The following is a 21,324-nucleotide window of genomic DNA, read 5'->3' on the forward strand; positions in this document are numbered from 1 at the left end:
TTCATACTATTGAACAAGGTACCCAACAGTGGAAAAAGAGAGAAATTATCATGTGTGTATGGAAATGTATATGCACATATATATGCCTTAATTGAGTTTTCTCTCAACTAGAACAAAATTATAGGTCCTATTGTTTCTTTTTGCTCTTCAAAATTTTACACAAAACAACTCAGTAAAAATTCGGTAGCTATTTTCTACTCCATGTTTATAGATAAGGCATTGTTTTCCAACATGTAATTGAGGTTTGTGTTTGTTTTTAATTAAGAGGCCTAAATTTGTAAAATTAGGATAGTAACTGAGCTTTAACTATACAAGGCTATAATAATAGATCTGTAAACTACCATCATCCTGTCGTAAAGAGTGGATAATACCCCTTTATTTTCTCTAGTAAAAGTACTCTACTGTCATTCTTTCAAATTAGTGTGTTATCTGCCTCCACTAGGTGAATATTAGAATATTTTCTTTCAGTATAAAGAAGAATTCTAACAATAAGAACTCTAGCAATAGAATGAGCTGTACTAAGTTCCCTATGACTGGAAATACTAATGCACTCTAGATAATTATTTGTTAGATTGATTTTAAAGGGGATTCTTATATCCAACAGAGGTTGAACTAAATGACCTCTAAGACCCTTCCAAAGTCTAAGGGGTATGTTGCGAACTATAAAAGAATAGGTGAGTTCTAGGTACACAGCTTGACATACCACCTACCCAGTTGGAAGGAAGTTTGGTATAATTGTAAGAACACTGTTGAAATGAGGTGATATGATTTTAAGTCTCAACCTTTACAAATTCATCATGTGATCTTGGATAAGACACTAAGGGCCCTCTGATTTCTAACATTATGTGATAAATTGGGTTGACAAAACTAGTACAGTAGGGGGTGGATAAGTGGTGTAGTGGATAAAGCACCTGCCCTGGATTCAGGAGGACCTGAGTTCAAATCCAGCCTCAGACACTTGACACTTGCTAGCAGTGTGACCCTGGGCAAGTCACTTAACCCTCATTGCCCCGCAAAAATTAAAAGAAAGAAAAAAAAATCAGCTGGGACAAAAAGGATAAGCCTGACATTTGGAGTGGTTGGCATATTGTCTAGAAATAATACATTTATTTGGTGTATTATTGTAGGATCAGAGAGCTGGAAGGGACATTAGAGGTTGGTTAATGAAACTCATTTTATAAGTGAGGAAACGCCCAGAGAGGTGACACAAGTTCACAAAAGCATTAAATAGCAGAGCAAGAATTTTAACTCAATTCCTATGACTCAAAGTCGCGTACTCTGTCCATGGCATCAAACTGGTTCTTCATTAAAGAATATAATCTTCAGTCTAACTAAAAAGTAAAACTAAAAAGATTAATAGGGAATTAAAGCCCAGAATAGATGAGAATAGGAAGAAAGGTCCTACCTGCCCCAAATGATTTCAAGTCCTTTGCTCTAGACCCTAACTTCTTACACTGTGGGTCGTGACCCCATGTAGAGTTGTAGATTTGAACGGGTGTTGTAAAAAATGTGGCAAGAGTAAAAGGTTATGCGTACCTATTTTATATACCTATATACCCAGGGTCATGTACAAATTTAATGGGCAAAAAGGGGTTGTGAGTGGAACAAATTTAAGAAGCCCTGCTCTAGACAACTTGAACTACAAAGTACTCATAGGGCTTATAGCTATGGTTGATGAATTATTTTGTCAGCAAGCTTTTAGCAATAATGGAGAAAAGAGGAGGCTGAGGAAGAATGGAGATACGCAAATGATCTCGGTTCCTAAAGGGGAAAAGGTAGATATCACCAGTTAAAGACTGGTGAACTTGACACTGCCCCCCCTAAAAATATTCTAGAACAGTTTGCTAAACCTGGTTTGCAAAACCAAATTAAGTTGTCAAGTCTAATGGCTTTTCTCTGCAGCATGTAACAGAGTTGATTATCTCCTCCTGGATACTATCTCCCCTGGGTTTTTGGGACACTCTAAATATCAACCTTGTCTCTCTGCTAAGCTTTAGTCCACCATCATCAATGAACTAGAGGACATTTCATATAGAATGTCCTGAATGCATCTCAGATTCGACATTTACAAAATGGAACTTGCAGCCATTCCTCTCAAACTACCCTTTTACCGTTGAGTGCATCACTGCCCTTCCAAACATCCAGATTCATAATCTCATTGTTATCCTGGACTCTACTCACTGACCACACATATCAAATTGGGTGCCAGATCTTCTCATTTCTATTTTCATGGCATCTCATATGTCTTCTTTCTGTACTCACCCAGTCACCGTCCTAGTTCAGGTCCTCACTGTCTTTCACTGGGACTATTTCAATAGCCTTCTAATTAGTCTCTCTTCCTCAAGTCTTGCTCTCTTCTAATCTATCCACATAATTGCCAAAGTAATTTTCCTGACTGTCATTTCCCTACTTAATAAAGTGCAGTAGCTCCCTCTTATCTCCAGAACCAAATATTAATTCTTTTGTTTGTCATTTAAAGTTCTTCACTACCTGGATTATTCCTGTCTTTCTGTTTGGCTTTTAAAGCCCTATATGACATATCTCCAACCTGTCTTCCCAGACTCGTTATACAATATTCCAAACTGGCCTCCTTTATGTTCTTTATACACAGCACACCATCTCCCATCTCTATACCCATGGCCTTGGCCATCTGCCCATACTTAGAACACACTCCCGCCATACCTCTACTTCATACAATTCTCACTTTCTTTAAGATTTAGTATAAGCTGGCAAAGAATTGGAAATTGAGGGAATAGCTAAATCCATTGGGGAATAGCTAAACAAGTTGTGGTATATGAATGTAATGAAATACTATTGTGCTGTAAGAAACGATGAGCAGGCAGATTTCAAAGAAACCTAGAAAGACTTACATGAACTGATGCTGACTGAGAGGAGCAGAACCAGGAAAACATTGTACACAGTAACAGCAACATTGTGTGATGGACAATGGTGATAGACTTGGCTCTTCTCGGCAGTACAATGATCCAAAACAGTTTCAAAGTACTCATGATAGAAAATGTTCTCAACATCCAGAAAAAAGAACTGTGGACTATGAATGCAGATTGAACCATACAGTTTCTACTTTGGGGCTGTTTTTTTTTCCCCTTCTTTTTTGAGGTTTTCCCCCTGTGCTCTGATTCTTCTTTCACAAGATGACTAATGCAGAAATATGTTTAATTGATTGTACATTTATAACCTCTATCAGACTGCTTTCCATCTTGGGGGGGGAGGGAGGGAAGGTAGGACAGGAGAAAAATTTGGAACTCAAAATCCTATGAAAAATGTTCAAAACTATCCTTATATGTAACTGGAAAATAATAAAATACTTTTATTTATTGAAAAAAAGATTTAGAGTAAGCACCACTTTTTTACATGAACCTTTCCTATCCCCCCCAACTGCTAGTGCCTTTCTCCATCATCACTTTGTATTTAATTACTATTATTTAGTGTTCATTTTGTGTATATTGACATAATACAAGTCTCTTCCAATAAGATATAAGCTCCCTGAGAGTGGGAATTGTCTTTTTTTGTCTTTGAATCCTTAGTATTTAGAACAGTACCTTTGTGTATAGTAGATACATATTAAATACTTATTAATGTGATTATGAGCACATAGGAAGGTTTGTATTAAATTACCAGAGCTGGCATGAGTTCACTAAAAACATTCATGCCAGGCCAAGATCAGTTCCTTTTTTGATGGGAATATAAGCCTTGTAGACCAGCCAAATACTATAGATAATAATATATCTAGATTTCAGAAAGGCAATGGACATAGTCCCTTATAAGAATCTTATGTACAGGCTGAGACATGTGGATTCATTCCAGAGTAGATATACCCAAAGAGAATTGATTAATGGCCTAATGTCAACCTGCACTTTAGTTGTGGGATAAGACTGTTTATATAATATTTTAAATCAATGACTTGAGTGACAGCATATGAGCATAGGTAGCATGCTCATCCAATTTCCAGATAATGAAAAGATAAAAGGACCATGGTATCACAGATTTGAAAGGACCTTAGAGATCATCCAGTCCAACATCCTCATTTTACAAACAAGAAAATCAAGGCTTAGAGAAACAAATAATTTGTTCAAGGTCATACTCGTAAGGAACAGAGTGAGGACTCCAAATTTAGACTGTTTTTTTTTTTAACTGTATAATGATGACTCCCAAGAGAGCTAATACCTGGGATCCCAAAAGATTCCAACAGACTAGTACAATGGGCCAAATGTAACAAAATGAATGTTAGTAGGGATGATAAATGTAAACTGCTATACTTAGACTGCTATAAATATGAACGGCTAGGTGGTACAATGGATAGAGCACTAGGCTTGAAGTCAGGAAGACATGAATTTGATTTGAAATCCAGCTTCAGACACTTAGTAGCTGTATGACCCTGTTCAAGTCACAACCTCCATTTGCCTTAGTTTCTTCAACTATACTATGGAGATAATAACAGCACCTCTCTCACAGGTCCATTGTGAGAATCAAATGAGATAATATTTGTAAAAAGTGCTTAGCACAGTGCCTGGCACTATATAAATGCTTATTTCCTTCCATCCCTCCACATAACTCACAAACTATGATTGTGAAAGAGAATCAGGGGTTTTAGCTGCGCACAACTTAATACCACTCAACAATATGATTCCAACATATGCCACTTTGAATATATAACCAGTAGGTGGTGGTGGAGAGCAATATCCTTCAGTCTCCTTCAGGGGCAAGGTTTCAAACTAACCTCACATTCATTCTGGGGGCAGTGTTCTCTTTTAAAGCCTAGTATGAATTTTCCCTTCATTGCTTACCCACCTCAATAGTTTTTTACCGGTTGTCTGCAGGGGAATTTAGCCCTTAACGAGTGTTCTTTCCATTCCTCTATGGCCCTTTCGTATTATTTGTTGTTGTTCATCCTTCATTTTTGAAGAGGACCAATGACGTCATGAGGTAGCATCTGGACTTTCTCATAAATTGCATGTAAGTGAGACAGTTGCACAAAGGCATCAGTCTCGCTCTCTGTTTCAGAGTCATCAAATTTCAATAGCAAGACAAAAGTCAAGATGGCTGCTGATGACCCAGGATGCAGAGGATGATCTTGGCATCTGTGATGTCTGACCAGGCTCTAAGCACTTGGTAGCACCTGCTTCAGCTACTTTCATGCCTGTTGGAACAAATGGTTCTTATCTGCCCATTCCACCAGGGGAAGTCTTCACATGCTTGTGGTAAACATCCCCCTAACTCACCAACAGGTTTTGTCCATACAGTCTTATGTAGTTGCTATGCATGCTACAGCTTCTTGGAGCCACAGGTGAGAGTTGAGTGAGAGGTGGACACCAAAAGTGAATGAGCAGCTCTGAAAAGCTTGAACAACCCATACAACTGAACTCTTTGCCAGGTTGTGTTGGCAGCCCCAAATCTGATTTTAAAATCCTCAATAATTTAAACCTTTTTGCCATTGAGTCTCATACTATTCTCAATCATCTGCATCCAATCAAGGAGGCAGAAATTACATTAATTAAAATAGCAATCTGATTTTTAATGGAGGCATAATGGAACCAGATAATAATAGTACTTTAAGAGTAAATGGATCTAGAGTATCCATCTGATCATCTCATCAGCTAAGGTTGGGGGTGGAGGACTTTCTTTGCCTCAACATGATCATGGGAGCCCACAGCCCGACTCAGTGGAAAAGCATGTGAATGTGAATTCAGCATGTAAATCTCAGCTAGGACTTAGTCTTGGCTCCAACCTCTTCCCTTTTCCTAAAAACAAACAAATAACCTCAAGGTCAAGGTATGATCTTTGCTTTTTCTTTACTTTTTTTTTTTGGTGGGGAGTGTCTGAGGCTGGATTTGCACTCAGGTCCTCCTGAATCCACAGGGCCAGTGCTTTATCCACTGCACCACCTAGCTGCTCCTCTGATCTTTTCTTCTTGGAAATTTCATTTTTCTCACCAATCCACTGAAAAATAGAAAACTTCTAGAGAAAAAGAGCCATCACCTTTCAGCTCCCCTTTCTTCAATCCTCCTATCCACAGAATTGTTCAAGTATAGGTTTAGGGCTGGAAGAGACCTCAGATGTCATCTAGTCCAAATCCCTCATAATAGAGATGAGGAAACTGGGGTTCAGATAGGTGAATGCATAACCTTGCAATATCCTGAGGTATACTTGACATCTGCAAATATGTTATAAGTGTGAAAAGAAAAGGTTATCATTTAATATAATAAGAATGATTATTGCAACTGTATAGGTAATCATCTCAAGGCTCATTTATTTCAAATGTACATTAATAACACATATAGTAAATATAGTACAATGCAAAACATCCCATTAGTGGCTAGATGTCTAAACTACATGCCAGACATATTACATGCACATTCCATGAGAGTATATGTATAACCACAATACACCAGCAAATAAGCATAAAAAAGGAAATCTTTAACAACATTAGAATGCCTACATAAAAATAAAACATACATAAGTATTAATGTTAATGAATTTTTAAAAATAGCAAAACAACTCTTACCTAATAGACAGTTGTAGCTATCATAATGCATGGTACAAGCATATAAGCAAATACACATTAACAGCAAAGTGATAAAATAGAAACATCTAACAATATCATAATTAATCAGCGAACATGCAATTAGATGTATGGCATGTATTTCATCAGTATTATATTAGTATTGTCATCTGGCCACACATATAACTACTTCTCCAGTTTCTCCTGTAATATAAATCAGTATAAGCACAAGTTAAATAGTCGTGGCTCTCTTTTGAGACTTGCTGTTCTATCCATCTCTATATATGGTATTAATTAATGATAATCATCATCAAAGCTACAGAGCTGTAGTCCTAAACCAAAAGTTGTTGAAGACACTGCTCTATGTTAGCAGGGTAAAACTCGAATAGAAACAGAGGCCACTAATCTGTAATAAGGATTCCTGCAGACTGCATGTCGACCTAGTTTTTGTTTTTTTGTTTTGTTTTGGCAGGGCAATGGGGGTTAAGTGACTTGCCCAGGGTCACATCGCTAGTAAGTGTCAAGTGTCTGAGGCCGGATTTGAACTCAGGTCCTCCTGAATCCAAGGCCGGTGCTTTATCCACTGCGCCACCTAGCTGTCTTGACCTAGTTTTAAAATGTAATATCTATGTTTTGTTGTATTTTTATTTTTTTAACTATTTCCCAATCACATTTTTTTTAATCTGGCTTGGGCATGTTCGACACTTTTCCTCTATGGGTTTTTTCTACAATCCAAGAATGTACACAGCTGCAGTTCTAGGCCTAAAAGGTTTTGCCTCTGGGTTCCGTACTCCTCCCTAATCTAGGGTTTAACAGATAAAAGAAAATGAGTTCTGGGCAAGTCCTTTTTGGGTTACAGCAGAGTCTTCCCTATTTCTATAGTACTCTCTTTTTAAGGTGCTGCCCATTCATAGGTAGCAGTTTGATGTCAAAAGGAACAGAAAAAGCATTTTTATATAAAGAAAAATATTTAAATGAACTGGTAAAAAGTTTAAGTTATTGCTTCTGTCGTAGATGAATGTTTTGATTCCTGAAAAGAACCTTTTGGTTGCTATAATAGGTATGTAAAGAAACCTAGTTTTCAGGTGAGATTTGAGCACTGTGGGACAGAAAAGTGAATGATGATGCAAATATAAAGACTTAAATACCTTCTAAAAGTTGCAGGATGATGCTTCATTTGTATATGAACAGTTTGATGGCTTTAAGGAGCAGAGAAAGAACACCTTTAAAAAAAAACTGGGAAAATGTGAGAACAAAGAAATAGTTTCAGACATAAGTGAAATGGAGGACTATGTAAAGAATTTAGCGCTCCCCTCATTTGCATGTAGCTAGTTTAAGAATTTAGAGGGCAAAGCTAAGAGACAAATAGATGAGGGTGGAAAGAGAGAGGGAGAGGGAGAGGGAGAGAGGGAGAAAAGGAGAGGGAGAGAGGAAGGGAGGGAGGGAGGCAGAGAGAGAGGGACACAGAAACAGAGAAATCATTTAACCATTTAGTGACTGAGGTATGAATAAATATGACTATCAATTTTTGAGAGGAAATTTGGTAAGTTCCTGAGAGAAGAAATGACTCCTGCCCAATAATTCTCTGGAACTCAGTGGTGGTGATGTGTCAAAGGCTCATTTATTGTCATTCTCGCAAGAATGGGAAACCCAATGTGAAGCTGGTGGGTACAAAGAATGGAGGCTCCCAGGCACCGTTTTATCCCCTAGTCCCTGGCATGAATGGACCCTCCTTTTTTCATCACTAATTGATTACTCAAGGGTCACAATCTACTCGAAAAAACTAGCTATCCTGAATGGAGTATTTATTCTCAACCCTAATTATTGACCTAATTGAGACCAGCTTGGGGCTCCTAGAACCGTGTGATTTTGTTTGCCGGAGGGGGCAACAGGGATCTGAGACCTTTGTCCTAAAACAGGTCTGGAGGAGTGTAATTTATATGGTGATTATTACACTCTTATTGAGAGGAGACCATTCCTCATTTCCTCACAGTTACCTTTTAAGTAAAAGTGAAGTTGAGTGCCAGGAGAAGGATTTAATCCTTTGAATGGCATAGGAAAAAGTGAGGCTAGGCTGAGGTTAATATTGATGCTAAGTGAGGCTCCATTGGGATTTTTTTTCATGTAATTTCCGTTCTCCTAACATTTTTGGCAATGTGTTATTGATTTCTTTTCTTTTTTTTTGCAGGACAGTGAGGGTTAAGTAACTTGCCCAGGGTCACACAGCTAGTAAGTGTGTCAAGTGTCTGAGGTCGGATTTGAACTCAGGTCCTCCTGAATCCAAGACCGGTGCTTTATCCACTGCACCACCTAGCTGTCCCCGGCAATGTATAATTGAAATGCTCAAGCTAATATACTGAGGGGATATTGGACAAAGGTAACATCTCGAGTGGAATTCTATCAAACTCCTTGCCTTAGTCAGACTGCTTCCTGGCAGGGAATCCATACACTGAGAAACATTTCTCTTACAACACTTTAGCAATCATGTGCATACCTGGGAAAATGGTCCGTCACCACCAAGATAAAGTTTATGTGGGGGACAGCTAGATGGCGCAGTGGTTAAAGCACCGGCCCAGGATTCAGGAGTACCTGAGTTCAAATCCGGCCTCAGACACTTGACACTTACTAGCTGTGTGACCATGGGCAAGTCACTTAACCCCCATTGCCTAAAAAAAAAAAAAAATTAAAAAAAAAAAAAGATAAAGTTTATGTTCTTACTATTTCCTTCCATAGATAGAAAATCAATGCAGATACCCTTTGACCCAGCAATACCACTATTAGGTCTTTTTCTCAAAGACATCATAAAAAAGGGAAAGGGGGGCAGCTAGGTGGGGCAGTGGATAGAGCACCAGCCCTGGAGTCAGGAAGACCTGAATTGAAATCAGACCTCAGACACTTGACACTTACTAGCTGTGTTACCATGGGCAAGTCACTTAACCCCAATTGCCTCACCAAAAAAAAAAAAAAAAAGGAAAAGGAAAAGGACCCGCATGCACAAAAATATTTATAGCTGCTCTTTTTGTGGTGGCAAGGAATTGGAAATTGAGGGGATGCCCATCAATTGGGGAATGGCTGAAGAAGTTGTGGTATATGAATGTAATGGAATACCATTGTGCTATAAGAAATGATAAGAAGGTGGATTTCAGAGAAACCTGGAAGGACTTACATGAACTGATGTTGAGTGAGATGAGTAGAACCAGGAGAACATTGTACACAGTATCAACAACATTGTGTGTTGATCACCTGTGATAGACTTGACTCTTCTCAGCAATACAATGGTCCAAGATAGTTCCAAAGGACTCATGATGGAAAACGCTCTCCAAATCCAGAAAAAAAAGAACTGTGTAATCTAGATCCAAATTGAACCATACTATTTCTACTTTTTTGTTGTTTTTGTTTTTTTGAGCTTTTTCCCTTTTGCTCTGATTCTTCTTTCACAGCATGAATAATGCAGAAATATGTTTAATGTGATTGTACAAATATAACCTATATCAGATTATTTGCTGTCTTGGGGAGAGAGGAGGGAGGGGAGGGAGGGAGAAAAATTTGAAACTAGAAATCTTATAAAAACAAATATGGAAAACTATCGCTACATGTAACTAGAAAATAATGAAATACTTATATGATTATAAAAAAGGATTGATGTTTATATAGTTGAGTATAAAATTGAATGCTATTGATTAATAAAGAGTGATCACATGCATTGGAAAAGAAAAAGAAAGTCAGTGCAGAGAAGTTCCAAGAGTTTGCTAATGCTCATACTCTCAAAATATGTAACTTGAGTTGGTATTACTTTATTTGTATACAATGAGCATATCTCATACTTCTTGATACCTGTTGTCCTTTTGGGTCATTAAAATCTGTTTCTTACTAGTTTCAGGGTTCTTCCTTGATCCACATATACAAAATCATCATGTAATGTTCATGGTTACATATGTATTGGATAGCAACACCTACTTCCCGAAACCTCAAGTGGGATCTAGGAAAATCTAGTACCATACCCCATTACACAGATCCAGTTTTTGTGTCCCAGGGGCAAGACACCTTCTAGGGAGTTTGAGTTCTTAAGTATTACTGCCTTGCTTTTTTTTTTTTTTTTTAGTGAGGCAATTGGGGTTAAGTGACTTGCCCAGGGTCACACAGCTAGTAAGTGTTAAGTGTCTGAGGCCGGATTTGAACTCAGGTCCTCCTGACTCCAGGGCCGATGCTCTATCCACTGCGCCACCTAGCTGCCCCATTACCTTGCTTCTTAATTCATATAACAACAACAAAGGCTTCAAAGTAGACCAACACTTTAAGTAGTTCAAGTCTCCAACTATTTTCTTTAATAGGCATTGGAAAGTATCAGGTGCACATGAGATGCTTTTGGGGGTTAAAAGTTAAGAATGGCAAAAATACAGTTGGGCAGATGGAAGTAGTCTTCTTCTTGTCTTCCCGTGCTATAGGAATCTGGTAGTAGCTACGCTGGAAGGCCAACATTGAGATTCACAGATTGTTTAACACACAGTACAAGAATCTTAAATTTTTGCCATTGTGAACTTAACTAATTTAGTGCTCTTATTCAAGATCCCTGTAATCTATACACATTAGTATCTTCCAATTCTTCATTCACATCACAGGTATATTCCATTAAAACATAAATATATTCCATTAAAATATAAATTCCTCAGGGGCAGCTAGGTGGCGCAGTGGATGGAGCACCGGCCCTGGATTCAGGACTACCTGAGTTCAAATCTGGCCTCAGACACTTAACACTTACTAGCTGTGTGACCCTGGGCAAGTCACTTAACCCCAATTGCCTCACTAAAATATATATATATATATATATATATATATATATATATATATATATAAATTCCTCAAAGGCAGGACTGACTCAAGCATACTTCTACAAACATGATACTGAATAAAGATGGAGAAAATCACAAAAATATTCTGACTAGGCCTACTACAAATTTGTTATACTTCCTCAACTGGGCTCTCACTTCTGCTAGGCCATCTTTCTAAAGCTCCCTTATCAACTCACTCTCCCTCTCTCCACAGCAGTTCTTCAATACCTTTTCATCTCTCCTCAAATCTTCCATGGCTGTCCCTATCCCCATTCTCTCAGCTGAGAATCTTGCCCTATATTATGTTGAAAAAATTAAGGCTATTCACCAAGGGATCTCTCTTCTCCCTTCTTCCTCATCTTATATCACTCAGGAGCCTTCTGCTTCTATCTCTTCTTTTGCTCCTGTATCACACAAAGAGGTGGCCCCTACTCTTTTCTGAGGCAAACCTTCAGGTGTGATCTCATTCCATCCCATCTTTTCCAACAGATTACCCCCTCTGTTATCTCCATTTTCTCACTTACCTTTTCTCTTTCTCTGCCTTCTGGTTCCTTCCCTACTACATACAAATATGCTCATTCATGTCTCCCCCCATCCTCAAAAAGCCCTCACTTGATCCTTCTATCCCTGCTATCATCTCATATATAACCTGCAAGATTCAGGTTATAGATTTCATGGCAGAGAGATGCTGGTCACTTGACTTAGGAATATTCCCTGGAAAGAAACCATGTTCCCCAGGCCAACAAACACAGGAAGCCTGAGTCACTCAGATGTCAGAATCATTATAGAATTGTCAGGTTTAGAAAAGAGCAACAGATAAGGAATAGTCTCAGGGGCCTGGGATCCTGGATTCGTACTGAGACTGAAGGCTACTAAGCCTGAAATCATATGCCCAACTTAATTGAAAAAACTAAAGAGGCAATGTGGTGTTGGGGGACACCCTGGCAAGTGTGGGAAAGATGTATCAAATATATAATTTAGCACAAAGAGAAAAGTTCTCCAAGTTTGTAATTTTAGTGAGCATCAAATTACAGAGACTAAAAGTGAGAGATACAGCAGTCTAAAGAGAACATGGTTATTCTAGAGCAAGAATACAATGATATGAAACACAACTAAGTGATAAAAGATTAAAGATAAAAGAACAATTAGCCAGTTGCAATCCTTGATAGACCATCAGATTTTTTTTAACCAGATTCTGGAAGCAGATGTTTTGGAGGATAATCATGAAGTTGCACCTGTAGGTTCTTGTTCTTGTTTTTGTTCTTGTTCTTCTTGTTCTTCATCATCATCATCATCAAAAATAGCCAATTTAATATAAACCCATTTATATGGCCATATAAGCAAAGTGTTTTACAAATGTTGTAGCATTTGAATCTCACAACAACTCTAAGAGGTAGATGCAATTATTCCCACTGTAAGAAGAGGAAACACCCAGAATCACAAAGTTAGGGAGGGTCTAGGCTAGATTTGAACTCATATCTTCCCAGATCTAGGTCTGCAGCTCTGTCCATGGGGGCACCTAGTTGATGTGGCCATTTCTATCACTTAGATAAGCAGGGAGTTTCCAACTACATCCAATTCTACAGTTTTATTAATGGCCTAGATCAAGACAGCTAGAATACTTGTCAAATTTTTCGGATGACATGAAGTTGGGAGAAGTAGCTACAATTGTGGGTAGTAGAATCATTGTCCAAAGAAATTCAAACATCAGAAAATTAAATTTAGTAATAAAATCATTCATTTGTGTTTTTCTTCTCTTATTTTCTTTCAGACCATAAGTAGAAATGAAAGAAATATGCTACAAAACAGTTCGTGGTATTACAAAAAATTTTTCTAAGACCTTGGGGCTTGAATTGGATTTCAATGTGAAGCAACAGTGTGAGATAGCAATTTTTTAAAAAGGTAAGGTGATCTTAGTCCTTTAAAATGTTTTTCTCTTCTTTCTATTTCTATTTTGTCCTCTGGTTTTCAGATATAGACAGTTTATTAAAATCAGTTTCTTGAAATATGGTATCCATATTTGTTTTTTGTTTGGTCAATAGTTTTCAGGTAGTTCAATGATTCTTAAATGGTCTCTCCTTGACTTGTTGTCTATGTCAATTGTTTTTTATAGCAGATCATTTTTCCCCTATTCTTTTTTTTTTTTGGTGGGGCAATGAAGGTTAAGTGACTTGCCCAAGGTCACACAGCTAGTGTCAAGTGTCTGAGGCTGGATTTGAACTCAGGTCCTCCTGAATCGAAGGCCAGTGCTTTATCCACTGAGCCACCTAGCTGCCCCTAGTCTTTTTATTTTACTGTAATTATTTCTTGTTGCCTCATTGAGTCATTGAATTGATTGTTGCATTCTATTTTGCAGGAGTCTAGTACATAACTAAGATTTTTTTCTGTTTCAATAAGTTTGTTTTCCTTTCCATTTTCCTCTAAAACTCTAATTAGATTTTAAATTTCATCTTATCTCATATTTGGTTTCTTCCAGCCATTATAATACGTAGGGCAGCTAGGTGGTGAAGCGGATAGAATGCAGGGACTAAAGTCAGGAAGATTCCTTTTCTTGAGTTCAAATCTGGCCTCAGACACTTACTAGCTAAATGACCCTGACCAAGTCCCTTAACCCTATTTGTCTCAGTTCCTCATCTGTAAAATGAATAGTAAAAAGAAGTAGCAAACCATTCCAGTATTTTTGCCAAGAGAACCCTGAATGGGGTGACAAAGAATTGGACAAAATTAAAATGACCATTGCAATAATCTCTGAGGCCAAACTATTTTTTTTTTAATTTAGGCTTTGCTTGTAGTTGTTATAGGGTTAATCTAATCTGGATTTATCTCTTGGGCTTTTCCTAACTCATAGTATTTATTTCATCATGTTTAGTGTTTTTTGGTTTTTCTTCTGTCACCTCATATTTAATCATCAGTTCTTGGATTGGGATTTAGTGTTTGGATCAGTCTCCTCTCCTCCTGCTTCCACCCCAAGAAATCTTGAATGGGTTGAGTAGGCTTTGTTCGGTCCTATTCCCTCTGAAGTCTAGGTGCTGATTTAGCTGCTGATATAGATGAGATAGCTGATATTGGATGCATCCCCTGTCTTCTATCTCAGTGTCCTTGAGGTTCAGAGAGGATTTTCACCTCAGCCAGTTTTTTCCATCTTCTTTTACTGGAAACAATACCCAGTCAAGGATCCATTATGTCCTTTGCTCTGGCCCTGACAGACCCCAGTGTGATAACGGGATCATTTTGCTCTCAGGCCTCCTACATTGCCCCACTTCCTTTCGTTCCACTAGTACCAAGGTTCTGGGTTGGCTCTCTCTCCTGCTGTGCTCCATGGTGCTCCAAGCAGAGTCCATCTGGGTTTTGTCTAGCAGCACAACGACCTATGGGAGCCAGTTCTGTTCTAGCATTTGGCTTCTGGTCCCAGATTACTGGTGCTGACAATGGATTCCAACAACACTGTTCCCAGAGCACTAGCTGAATAGAGCACTAGTCTTTTTGACTTCCCGTTCCTGGCTCCTCTCCCTGCCTTTGCTAGTAGCTGCATGTATCTGAGTGAGCACTGACTAACCCCGTATTGCCCTTGTACCAGCTCCTGCCACTCTATTTTGGTGTGGTTTTTAACTGGATGAATGAGTTCTCTTCTCTTTCCTTTAGGTCTGCTTCTTACTTGTTCTTTCTGGGGTCCTTCTCAGGTATTTCGCTAGGTTTATGTGGGAGAGCTGGCATAATTCTAAGTGAAACAAGTCTTCACTGCAGTGTTTAGAGTTGAACATACATAAAGATAATGATGGCATTGTGTTTTTGGCAGTTTTTGTCCATTATAAACCTGGGAAACTTCAGGAATTCAGCAAGTGGCAAAAATCTGGAATTAGAAGCTAAGCAAAGGGCAAGAAGAAGGCTAAAAGATAAGCAGGGCCTATTCTAGAACTTTCCAGGCCCAGAGAGAACTTGTAAGCCAATATTTAAGGGGATTGTGAGATCTAGAAAAGAGAGGGAGAGAGAGAGAGAGAGAGAAAGTGCAGAGATGGGGCATGTTCTGGGACCCAAGATCAAGACCAAGATGTGGGTCAAAATCAATTAGTCAGGTAGTTTCTAGGGTAAATCTAATTTCAAAGGTCAAGGCAGAGAGTGGGTCTAGGATACAGGTTGTATGACAGAAATCAAGTTTCTAGGAAAATAAATGAGTAAACATAGGGTCAGGGATCCAGTCAAGAAAGGGGGTCAACTGAGGACAGGAAAACAGGTAAGGACATCAAGTAGGGACTAATTTGAGGCTATGGGTGGCTTTAGATCATAAAGTACTGTAAAGAATTAATTGTTATTTGAGGTTTTCAATGCCTTGTCACGCACTGGCCTGGGGCTCCACAAACCGCTCGGTGCTCCACCTACTGGTTTTAGCCATTGCCAGGGCTCTGGCACCTCACGTCATCACCACTCGACAATGCCTACATGGGCCTGGCAAAATTATAATGATTGGAAGCCTAGTGAGGGCAGTCATGTGACTGTCAGAGCGGCCATCCCATTGGCTGGGGCTGTGTGGCGTGTTTTTCTAGGTTTGGGGGAGGAGAATTGGGCATTGGAGGTGGAGCTGGAACGCGACAGGCGTTCTGCTGCGTATTTTCAGCTGATTCCTGGGTGGTGGTATTTTTTCAGGTATTATAATTTCCCTTTCCCCATTTTATTTCCTTTCCCTTGATCCTACTGATCCTGTTTGTGTGTTTTTAAGTTTGTTCTTGTTAAAATAAATCTTGTTCTGTTTTGAGGGAGGCTGCCAGTCTCCTTCCTTGCCCCAATATTGCGGCGAGCTGATAAGCTAGAATTCCCCAATTAAAAATTGGTCCAGACAGTTCCCTGCTACTCCTTCTCCTGATTACTCCTCAGGTAGTGGTAAATGGGAGTTGGGTGGTAGAGTAAGGAATGAATGTTGAAAGTAGGAAATGAATTAACAGAGAAAAGAAGCACGGTCAACAGGCTGCTCTTATGTCAGGCAGAGCCTGACTGTTTTAATTCAGTTCTTCATAAGCACTATTAAGGATCTCATTAAATCTGGAGGTGCTCTGACAGCTATCTTCCTAATCATGTATCACCCCCACAATTACTCCCTTACTCCTGGCCTTGAAATCATCTTAAAATGGATTTAAGAAAAGAAAAAAAAAAGGAACAGACTCCTCATTTTGCCAAAATTCCTTGCCAAAAAAGTCTTTGGCACAAACTGCTTATTTACGGGCACTGTACTTTCCTCCCTTTCTTTTTATCCTTTCAGAGAAAAAAAGAAAGTAAAGCACATTTTCATGGAACAGACCAGAGAACAGTTATGCATTGCCTCACAATTCTCTGTATGTGTGTGTGTTCTTTCACCAGTAGTGGTGCAACCTCCCCATTTTTAGTTGTATTTGTTTCTTTATCAGAAGAAGCCACTCATGACCTCTCTTCTTTAGTGTTTGACTGTGGTCTTCATTCAATACTTTGCTCAATTGTCAACCCTGTTTTGCTGATTTACCTCACTAATCCTCTACCAATTATTTTCTGATAGAAGAAAGGTTTCTGAAAGTCACAGCATTCTGATGGGAGAGAAATGAAATGGAAAAGAGGTAGTTTTCATTTCAAAGATAATGGTGTTAAAAGAAACCCAGAATATAAAGAGAGGGGAGAGATGCAATGTTAAATGCATAAATCTTCAATTAGCTTGGCAGAGAGTCTATGACTTCTACTCCTCCCTCCCTCCCCCATTCTTTCTTTGATTCCAACATACAAAGCTGTTTTGTAAACTGTCTTGAGTAATTTTCTGGGTTATCCGTTATCAGCTCAAGATCAAGTATTTCACAGCCTGTTACACTACAAAAACTGAAGCAATGGTTGTGCAATTGAATTTAGTACTCAGTAGATGTGTCTTATATGAATGATTGGGCAGCTAGGTGGCGTCATAGTGCACAGAGTGCCAGGCCTGGAATCAGACTCTTCTTCCTGAGTTCAAATATGGCCTCAGACACTTACTAGCTGTGTGACTCTAGGAAAGTCACTCAACCCTGTTTGCCTCAGTTTCCTCCTCTATATAATGAACTGGGGAAGGAAATGGCAAACCACTCCAGCATCATTGCCAAGAAAACCCTGAAAAGGGTCACAAAGAGTGACTGAAATGACTGAACAATAGTATGAATGATTGCTGTATTAAGTAGAATATATATTTACTCTAAATTAGATTGGATTCAGGCTAAAATTCAGGCTACAGGCATATCCCATTTTCCATCTCTTTAAGTTGACTCATTCCTTGTCAAAGTTTATAAAGTAGGCAGAGTGAAGAAGGAAAATACAAAGAATAAAATGTTGTTAGGTCTTCCTGACAGACTTTTAGACTAATTCTGTGGATAAGAAGGAAAACTAGGGGCCATATGATAGTACAGGTAGGTAGATATTGTACTGGTGGAATGACCAGACCCAAAGAATAGCCTTTTCATAGGTCATTGGCAACTAGGAAGCATATAGTAGAGTGCTTCTGTGATCTGTACTTAACTTGAGAACTTTAACATTTTTATCAATGATAAAGAAAAAGATGATGTACTTATCAAATTGAAAGGTTCTTTTACCAAAGGCAATTTTTTCACAGACAGGCATTGTGGTATGGAGAAGCAGAAATCTGGGTTCAAATCCTGGTTCAGCTACTTCTTGGAAGTATTTACTTGGCAAATTGCTTTTGTTGTTGTTGTTGAGTTGTGTATGACTCTTTGTGACCTTGTTTGGGCTTTTCTTGGCAAAGATACTAGAGTGCTTTACCATTTTCTTTATCAGCTCATTTTACAGATGATGAAACTGAGGCAAATGGGGGTAAGTGAATTGCTAAGGGTTACATAGTTAGTAAGTGTCTGAGCCAGGATTTGAAGTAGGAAGATGAGGGGCAACTAGGTGGCTCAGTGGATACAGCACCTCAGCTCTGGAGTCAGGAGGACCTGAGTTCAAATCTAGCCTCAGACACTTGACACTTAATAGTTGTGTGACCCTGGGCTAGTCACTTAACCCCAATTGTTACACACACACACACAAAAAAGGGAAGTGGAAGATGTCTTCCTGATTCTAGCAGTCTATCCATTATGCCACCTACCTACCATATGCATGCATATAGAGATACACACACATATGTATATATACATACATATATGTATACATATACAATCAATCATTGATAGACATTTGTTGAGTGCTATCCATCCATCTGTCATAGGGGAAATCCAATTAAAATAAAATGGTCTTTTATTTGGGCACTAAAGAAAGTGACAGAGAGGGTGGTAGAAGACTTCACCTCAAGGGAAAGAGATGGCTTAGAAACATACTCCTACCAGCATGGAAGAGAGGCCAAAGCTTTTATAGAGGATAGATGGGGTGACCATCTGATAATAGAAAGTTCCCTTTGGGGATAGGGTGGGGAAAGCTTGAATGAAGAGTAGGATGGGAAAGACTTGAATGAGGGCTGGTGGTCCTAACTTCTGGAGTTATCTCTGTTTCCTGGCACCAGCAGCCATACCTAATAAGCTTATCTCCAGGTGGAGTGGGAGAGACTTGAATGAGGGATGATGCTATTGGCTTCTGGAGCTATCTTTGTCCCTGGCACTGATTATCTCCCCTCACTTCTTAGGTGTGTCTGTCCTTCAGTTTAGCTTTTCAAGGAGAAAACCTCTGAGTTATCCTAGATCCATATCACATCCATCCATCCATCCATCCATGCATGCATGCATACATATGTACATACATATGTACTTCAAATGGAAGCTACTAACAGCTTGATAGAGATCAAGAAATATGAATCTTGTCCTTCAACAAACAGCTCCCAAGAGGAAGAAACTAGGAGAGAGAACATCTCAGGCATGAAGGATGGCCAGGGCAAAGGTAGTTGAGAAATAGTGGTATGTGTGAGAAATAGCACGTGGGTTAGATGATGGTGTGTGAAGGGAAGTAATGTATGAGAAGGCTAAAGAGGTAGGAAGGGACAAGACTGTGAAGATCTCCCAAAGCCTCTCTGATTCAAAGGTAATAGGGAGCCATTCGAGTATTGAGTCAGGATGTGGAGTGACATTGTCAGACATTGTTCTTTAGGATAGTTGTTTTGGCAACTGTATGGAATGGATTGGAGTAGGCAGAGACTAGACACAGGAAGACCAAATACCATAAGAGGCTATTGAAATAGACCAGACAAGAGGTGATGGGCTCCTGAATACTGATGCCACATATCAGGTTTTTTCTGTTATTGTTTGAAACTTCTAAACTGCCTTCTGACTTCTCATCACTCATCTCAATATTAAACTAGCTGCTAAAGAGTAGGGTACAAATTCTTGTCTGTTTCACATTATAAGCAATTCTCTTGCAAATGGTGCTTTCCAATGATACATTCTTTCCCTGGCTTTCTGTATGTATAGAATTAAAAAACAAATCTGACAAACTTGAGTGTTGTATCAAGAGTAGCTATGTTGTCATCTTTATACTGGGTTTGTTTGTTTTAATTTATATATTTGTCTCTTCACTTGGTGAAGGCAAAAAAAGACTATCTCACTCACTGGCTCATAGTGAAATACTCCCCCCCCCCTCTTTTCCTCAGTAAGTGTAGGAAAGGAGCAGGTTTCTCCCCCTCAATTTACCTAAAATATTAGTGTAACAGCTGTTGGTTATACATCGTTGCCTTAGGAAACAGATGTTACTTCTAAAAGGGAAGTAGTTATTTAATGTTGAACTCCTTCAAACAGAAGTAGAATATAAATCCAAAACTGAAATATAATCTATTAATATCAATTGATGTTAAAGTCGATTTTTATTTGATCCACAGCCTTGATTTTTCTGATAAGGGAACTTTCAGTGAGATGAACAAATTTTAAAGGGTTACCTGGGGCACTGAAAGGTTAAATGATTGATTACTTAGACAGTATATGTCATAGGTAGGCCTTGAACCTTGGTCTTCATGACCCTGAGGCCAGATTTCTATCCACTATACCATGCTGCCTCAAGTCATCATTATGTAAGCATTACTGAACTCAATTCAAATCATAGACTTAGAGCTGGAAGAGACCTTTGAAGTCATCTGGACTGATGTCCTAATTCTACAGATTAGGGACTTGAGTCCAGTGGAGATTAAGTGATCTGTCCACATTTAGATAAGTACTTGGTGGCAGAAATGGGATCCAAATACAGGTCATCTGATTCTGCATCTTGCCTGCTTCTGTACCAATGCTAATATGGGCATTAAAAATATAGTTTGGTTGGTAATCAGTTTAATGGTTGAGCTCAGTATTTGCATAAGTAGTTGTACTTTGGGGTTGTGTTTTTATTTAGTTTAACCTATGTGTGACCTTGGAGCTGATTGAGAAGCTTCCTTTCTTTAGAGAGCAGCTTCTGGAGAACTCAAGCCTTGATCTTAGCAGATAAGGAGACTTCCTTATTTCCTTGAATGTTGTTAACTTATTGGGTTCTGAAACTACATCACAGCAAGGTTGGATGGAAGATTAAAAAGCAAAACAAAACTCTTTGACTTAGTGTATTCAGTATGGTTGTTCTACATTAGGTTTTGTTTTGTTTTTTTCTTTTCAGGAAAAATTAGTCAATTGTTACTTTTTTGAAACTTAGAGCTTACTTTCTGATTCTATAGAGATCCTCTGTTCAAATTCACTCTACCCTTACCCCAAAACAGGGATTTTTGTACAATGAAAAAAGTGAAATGAATTTGAGAGTCTCTCCAAAACTAAAGGGTGAGCAAAACCATGGCCTTCCTGTTTGATAGCACCTCTCTAGGCTAAATTCTTTTTTTTTTTAATTTATTTCACTTAATACAATAAAATAATGGCAAGAGAAGTAACATCCCCCCCCCAAAACCTAAAATACACACTCTGGAAACATATGCATTCTCAATGAAAAGTGGGTATGCCTAAGAAAAATCACTGGAGGACATACAAAAATGGGATATACATGGTCAATACGGAAGTGCCTATAATAAAGAGACATGACCAAAGC

Source organism: Dromiciops gliroides, chromosome 3 (genome assembly GCF_019393635.1).
Source record: "Dromiciops gliroides isolate mDroGli1 chromosome 3, mDroGli1.pri, whole genome shotgun sequence".
Taxonomy (NCBI): domain Eukaryota; kingdom Metazoa; phylum Chordata; class Mammalia; order Microbiotheria; family Microbiotheriidae; genus Dromiciops; species Dromiciops gliroides.